This window comes from Narcine bancroftii, chromosome 7 (assembly GCF_036971445.1).
Source record: "Narcine bancroftii isolate sNarBan1 chromosome 7, sNarBan1.hap1, whole genome shotgun sequence".
NCBI lineage: Eukaryota > Metazoa > Chordata > Chondrichthyes > Torpediniformes > Narcinidae > Narcine > Narcine bancroftii.
In genome coordinates this window covers 53880264-53887793 of record NC_091475.1, presented here as the reverse complement: position 1 = coordinate 53887793, position 7530 = coordinate 53880264, and positions in this window count along the sequence as shown.

Here is a 7530-nt window from a genome sequence, read left to right as displayed (position 1 = left end):
TTAATTGTGCGGCTCTATAATAATTTTTGAAGTTTGGTAATTGTAAGCCTCCTTGTTTATACCATTCTGTTAATTTATCTAGTGCTATCCTCGGTTTCCCCCCCTCTCCATAAAAATTTCCTTATTATTTTCTTTAACTCTTTGAAGAATTTTTCTGTCAGTTGTATTGGCAATGCCTGAAATAAGTATAGTATCCTTGGAAAAATGTTCATTTTAATACAGTTTATCCTTTCTATCAGTGTTAGTGGTAGCTCTTTCCAATGCTCTAAATCGTCCTGTAATTTTTTCATTAGTGGATTGTAATTGAGTTTATATAATTGGCCTAGATTTTTGTTTATTTGTACACCTAGGTATCTTATTGCCTGCATTTGCCATCTGAATGGGGATTCCTTCTTAAAAATTTGAGAAATCCGCATTATTCATAGGCATTGCTTCACTTTTATTTACGTTTATCTTGTATCCCGACACTTCTCCATATTCCTTCAATTTCTTATATAATTCTTTTATTGATAGTTCTGGTTCTGTTAAGTACACTATCACATCATCCGCAAATAGACTGATTTTATATCCCTGTCTTTTATTTTTATTCCTTTTATATTATTATCTATTCTTATCAATTCTGCTAGTGGTTCTATAGCTAGCGCAAACAATAACGGTGATAGTGGGCATCCCTGCCGCGTTGACCTGCTTAAGTTAAATTGCTTTGATACATGTCCATTTACTGTCACTTTCGCTAATGGTCCCTTATATAATGCTTTAATCCAATTAATATACTTCTCCGGTAAACTGAATTTTTGCAATACTTTGAACAAATAATTCCATTCTACTCTGTCGAAGGCCTTCTCTGCGTCTAAAGCAACTGCTACTGCAGGTGCTTTATTTCCTTCTACTGCCTGAATTAAGTTAATAAATTTACAAATATTGTCTGTTGTGCGTCTTTTTTTGATAAATCCAGTTTGGTCTAAATTTACCATTTTCGGTACCTGTTCTGCTAATCTGTTTGCTAATAGTTTAGCTATTATCTTATAATCTGTGTTTAGCAAAGATATTGGTCTATATGACGCTGGTGAGAGTGGATCTTTCCCTTGTTTTAGTATCACTGTAATTATTGCTGTTTTACATGAATCTGGTAAGTTTTGTGTCTCATCAATCTGGTTGATTACATCCAGGAGGGGCGGTATTAATAGGTCTTGAAATGTTTTGTAGAATTCTATTGGGAGTCCATCCTCTCCTGGTGTCTTATTATTTGGTAATTTTTTTATTATCTCTTGTATTTCTACTGTTCCAAATGGTTCTGTTAATTTATTTTGTTCCTCTATTTGTAGTTTTGGTAGTTCAATTTTAGTCAAAAATTCATCTATTTTCCCTTCTTTCCCTTCGTTTTCAGTTCGGTATAATTGTTCATAGAATTCTCTGAAGTTTTCCTTAATTTCTTTCAGATTATATGTAATTTGTTTGTCTTTTTTCCTTGTTGCCAATACCATTTTCTTAGTTTGCTCTGTCTTAAGCTGCCATGCTAAGATTTTGTGTGTTTTTTCACCTAGTTCATAATATTTCTGTTTTGTCTTCATTATATTCTTCTCCACCTTATATGTTTGTAATGTTTCATATTTTATTTTTTTATCCGCCAATTCTCTTCTTTTAGTTGTATCTTCCTTTGTTGCTAATTTTTTTTCCATGTTTACTATTTCCCTTTCCAACTGCTCTGTTTCCTGATTGTAGTCCTTCTTCATCTTGGTTACATAACTTATTATTTGCCCTCTAATGAATGTTTTCATTGCGTCCCATAGTATAAACTTATCTTCCACTGATTCCGTATTTACTTCAAAATACATTTTTAATTGTTTTTCAATAAATTCTCTAAAATCCTGCTTTTTAAGTAGCATGGGGTTTAATCTCCATCTATACATTCTTGGAGGGATGCCCTCTAGCTTTACTGTCAGTATTAAGGGTGAATGGTCCGATAGCATTCTCGCTTTATATTCTGTTTTTCTTACTCTATCCTGCATACTAGCTGATAACAAAAATAGGTCTATTCTTGAGTATGTTTTATGTCTAGTCGAGTAGTATGAGTATTCCTTTTCTTTTGGGTTTTGTTTCCTCCATATGTCCACAAGTTTCATTTCTTGCATTGATTTAATTATAAATTTGGTTACTTTGTTGTTCCTGTTAATTTTTTTCCCCGTTTTATTCATATTTGGATCCAAATTCAGATTGAAATCCCCTCCTATTAGTATGTTCCCTTGCGTATTAGCTACCTTCAAAAAGATATCTTGCATAAACTTTTGATCTTCTTCGTTAGGTGAATATATATTAAGTAGATTCCAAAGCTCCGAATATATCTGACATTTTATCATAACATATCTCCCTGCTGGATCTATTATTTCCTCTTCTATTTTAAATGGCACATTTTTGCTAATTAATATAGCCACTCCTCTTGCTTTTGAATTATACGATGCTGCTGTTACATGCCCTACCCAATCTCTCTTTAATTTCTTGTGCTCCAATTCAGTTAAGTGTGTTTCTTGGACAAATGCTATATCTATTTTTTCCTTTTTCAGTAAATTTAGTAGTTTCTTCCTTTTAATTTGGTTATGTATTCCATTAATATTTAAAGTCATATAGTTCAGCGTAGCCATTTTATATTTTGTTTATCTTCTCTTTCCGTTTTTCCATCATTACCTTTCCTCCTTTTCCATTTCTGTTTTCTTATTTTCAACTCTTTACAAGACAACATTCCTGCAACATCCAACATTTTCCTTATTCTCCTATTTCTATCTTCTTTATCCCCAATCTCCCCTTCCCCTCCTGAGTTGTCCTTTATCCCTTGTCGGACAACCATATCTCCCCTCTCCATTTAGATTTGCGAATCCACTCGCAAGCGTCAACTGATTTTGCAGTGACCGCTATTTTCCCCCACCCAGCCCCCCCCCAGAAAAGATTTCACTTTTCATATGTCACAAAGGTCACTCTTTTAATTCCCTCCTTATTCTCTCTATTCCATTACCTTCCCTTATTAATTCTTGTCTATACTATCTATATTTTCCTCTAATTACAGATACATTCACGTATGCACATTGTCTCTATTCACTCTTATACCTCTTTACCCGCATACATATCAATCGTGGTCATTTTTACCCTCATTACCCGTCTTCATCCCTCAGTCTATTTTTGTCTTTACCCACATACATATCATTCGTGAGCAGATCAGATGACTTGCAGGGCCCTTGAGTTGTTAGACTTGGCTATAGGGCAGAGTTCAAAGCTCAGATGTATTGCCAGTGTACATACATTGACATCACACGCAAACTCGAGTTCTTTTCCCCGCTGGCCAGGCAGAATATCTACTTATTGGTAGTGCAAAAAACAAACTGTACTCAAGAAAAGATACGTATGCAAAAGAAATGTAAACAAAGAAAGAAATGGAAACAAACTGATTGGCAACAGATGATATAAATATTCTGCAATTCATAATGTGCAAAGTAAAACTCCCTAAACACGTGGGCTTCCTCCAGGGCCTCCTGTTTCCTCCCATCGTTCGAAACATCCTAGGGGTTGTGGATCAGTTGAGTGGCACATGGACCAAATTAGCCTGTTGTCGTGCTGTATGTCGAAAGTTAAAACTTCTTAAAAATAAACTTGCCCAATATTTGACAGCTGCACTGCCTCAATGCAAGCTTGTCACATCAGCTACCAGAAAGCCCAAAATAATTACAAAAATAACCTATCTTTGAAATCACAAGCCTCTGAAGTTAAATCCCTTTCAATAATTGAAATTGGTGTGTTTGGGCAGTCAGATGCTTTTCTGAGAATCCTTCACTAACAAGTGGTGCATAGTGACAGATCGCCTTGTCTTGGTTTATTTTTTTCTGTTGGGGTTTGATGACATGGAAATCAGATGCCCCAAATCAGGTGGAATGAATCTGCCCATGTTAACTGGGGGAAATCTCGTGATTAGATTCAGTGGGAGACCACAGCCACCAAACCAGCCGGCACTGAGAGGACAGGCTTTCTGGAAGAGCGCCCCAGGTTCCGAAATTTCAGGCTTTAAATGGTGTGGCTGCTGAGAAGGCAGGCCACATCACACAGTGTGTGAATGAGTGGTCAGCACCTTGGAGATTGTAGACAGAAGGGATGAATGAAGAGGGATTAAGCATGGAAGGGCTAATCAGGAAAGAGTTGAAACTCGGGAAACTAAACTGTTATCACCAACAGGGTTAGGATCCAAGGAAGTAAAGAGAGAGAAGGAAGGAAAAGGGTTCAGAAATAGGGAAGTGGAGGGAGAGCATGAAGGAGTGGAAGGGAGGAAAAGAATGAGTGCAAGATTGCACTTCTGAATTTATGGTCCATGATGTCTGGTGTATGTGTTTAAAATCTGTGTAGTAAAGCTAGGTCTCCACTTGCCATAAACTGTCCACCATTGAATCAAGGCCTCTCTCTTATCGTGATCATGTGGTAGTTTGTGTGCAATAGATATCCCCCATGAAAAGAATCCCTTCCCTTGCCTATTGGAAGTAAGTCAGCCTCATTCCTGAAGGATTACCTCTAAAGAAAGAGATTATTAATGCATAACTTGTGTACAACCCCTTGATCACACTTTCTCAAAGGGGATGATTCAGAAAGCCTTTTTTTCTTACTGCCATCTCTATCTTTGCATTCACTGAAACCAAAACTGTTAGAAATGGCTCACAGATGTTTCCTGCTGATAACAGTTTAGTTTCATCTCTGTGGCTGATGATCTATAAGCAAAAGGCAGATTGTATTTTTTGAATTGATGTTGGAGAGGACTGCACCAGGTTTTGATCTTTGCAACGATTTGCAATTAACCAAACATGGTTAAGCTGAAACTTGGGATAAAATGAGCTACATATCACTTTGTCCTGTACCTCATTAATCAATTTTTTTTGAAAACAGGTTTTGCTGTTCTCCTGCAGCTCCTTCCTTTGCCTCTCATCTTTAATCTCTTTGTTATCCTTCAGGTTTTCGATCTCCTCCTCTTTCTGTTTGTCTGTCTCATGTTATCACTGCCAAGTATCTATGGATTCTGTGGTTTCACAAGATCACAAGAAAAAGGAACAGCAGCAGGCCATTTGGCCCATTGAGTCTGTTCCGTAAAATGTCCCTGCTAAACTGTTCTCTCATTTAGTTCCAAGTTCCGGCCTTGTCCCCATATCCCCTTATATCCTGACTAATTAGATCCCTATGAATTTCCCCTTTAAATTCCCCCAATGATCCTGCCTCCACAGCTGCATGTGGCAATTATTTCCACAAATCCACTCTCCTTTGGCGAAAGAAATTTCTCCTCAACTTTTTTGTATATTGGTACTTTTTAATTCTAAGACTGTCCTGGAAACATCCAACAGGGGAAACATCTTATTTACATTGACTCTGTCCAATCCATTCATTATTCAAAATGTTTCTATGAGATCCCCTCTCATTCTTCTATATTCTAATGAATAGAGTCCAAGAGGCGCTAGGCGTTCCTCATATGTTCTCTTTCTCATTCCTGGAATAATTCTGGTAAACCTCCGCTGTCCCCACTCCAACCTTGCTATATTCCTTCTAAGATATGGGGCCCAAAACTGAACGCAGTACTCCAAATGAGGTCTCACCAGTGCCCCATCGAGTTTCATCAACACCTCTTTACTCTTATACACAATCCCCTTTGAAACGACTGCTAACATAGCATTTGCCTTCTTTACCGCCGATCTAACCTGGCGGTCAACTTTCAGGTTATCCTGCCAGTTTAGTCCCTTTTCACAAGAGTTGGCAAGCAAATGCACATTGCTTATCATCACTGCCCTTAATAATCACACCAAAGAAATGTATTTATGAACTCCTGCAAGTATGTGCACACTATAAAATTTCAGGATTACAAGCGTTTCCCCCCCCACCCCCCCAATAGCTGGCCGACTGAACCACCTGAACACACCCCTGAATATTTTGTTCAATTGTCTGTTGTTATTTTGTTCTTCTGCCTTGCAAACTCTTGGAAGACTATTTGCACATTCTTTTTTTATTCTCTGTTGCTCACTATTCTTTTCTGATCATCTTCTCCCCTTCTGTCTGTCTGTCTGTCTCTCCTTATTATACAAGAAGACACCCAGACTGCAAAGAGAGCCCAGGGAGTTCGGCACAAAGTTGAAGCACGGGTCCTGTAGGGTGGAGAAATCAAGATTGCTACCTGTGAGCGAGGTTAGAAATAGAATAATGCAGCTTCAGACATGGTAAAGAGATGGTGCAGGAGTGAGGGGTTTAGATTTCTGGATCATTGCATTCTCTTCTAGGGAAGGTGGGATCTGTACTGGCAGGACGGTTAATATCTGAACTGGAGAGGGACTAGTATCCCTGAGGGATGGTTTGCTAGTGCTGCTCCAGGGTTTTAATACTAGATTTGCAGGGGGATGAGAACCAGAGTGCCAGAGCAGATAGTAGAGTGGGGCTGGTAAAAGAGTATGTTAAAACTATATACAAAGATGAGAATCAAAGATGAGGAAAAATGTTCTGTGGTGAGTCTATTTCAATGCAAGGAGCATTTGTAAGAATGGCAGATGAGCTTTGAGCCCAGATTGGCACATTAAATTCTAACATTGTGCAATTAATGAAACTTGGTTGCAGGAGGGGCTGCTCAATACTCCAGGCTTTTGTTGTTTCAGATATGATAGAGGGGGAAGGATGAAAGGGGTGGCATTGTTAGTCATGGAAAATGTCACAGCAGTGCTCAGGCAGATGTGTGGGCTCATCTATTTAGGTGGAGCTGAGGAATGGGAAAGGTATGACCACATTAATGAGCTATTATAGACCATTATAGTTAGCAAGAATTGGAGGAGCAAATCTGTAGAGAGATGGCAGATGGCTGCAGGAAACAAAGGTGTGATGGTCGGTGATTTTAACTTTTCACATATTAACTGGGACTTGCACATTTTAAAGGGGCTGGATTGGTTCGAGTTTGTCAGATGTGTTCAGGAAAGTTTTCAAAATCAATAGGAGAGAGTGCAATACTGGATCTCCTATTTGGGAATGAGTCAGGAACAGCTGGAGGGGTACAGTCATAATAATGCTATTAGTCTCAAGATAATTGTGGATAAGGATAGGTCTGGTCCTTGGGTTGAGTTTCTAAATTGGAGAAAAGTCAATTTTGAGGAAATGAGGAAGGACCTGAAAAGCGTCGGCTGGGACAGGTTGTTTTCTGGCAAAGATGTGCTTGGTAAGTGGGAGCCCTTTGAAAGTGAAATTTTGAGAGGGCAGTATGTTCTGCAGGATTAAAGGAAAAATTAACAGGCATAGGGAAGCTTGGCTGTTGAAGGATATTGAAGATTTTGTTAAGAAGAAGAGAGCAGGGATTTTATTAAGAAGGGAGCAGGTGGGCTGGTTGGGCTGCTGTCGGTATGCATTGATCAAACTAATTAATCAAAGAATGTTATCTGAAGCATATCTCTTTTTAATAAAACCTGTCTGATCTACATGTATCAATTTAGGTAAATATTTAGCAAGCCGATTTGCTTCCTTTAAGCTATTATTTTATAGTCC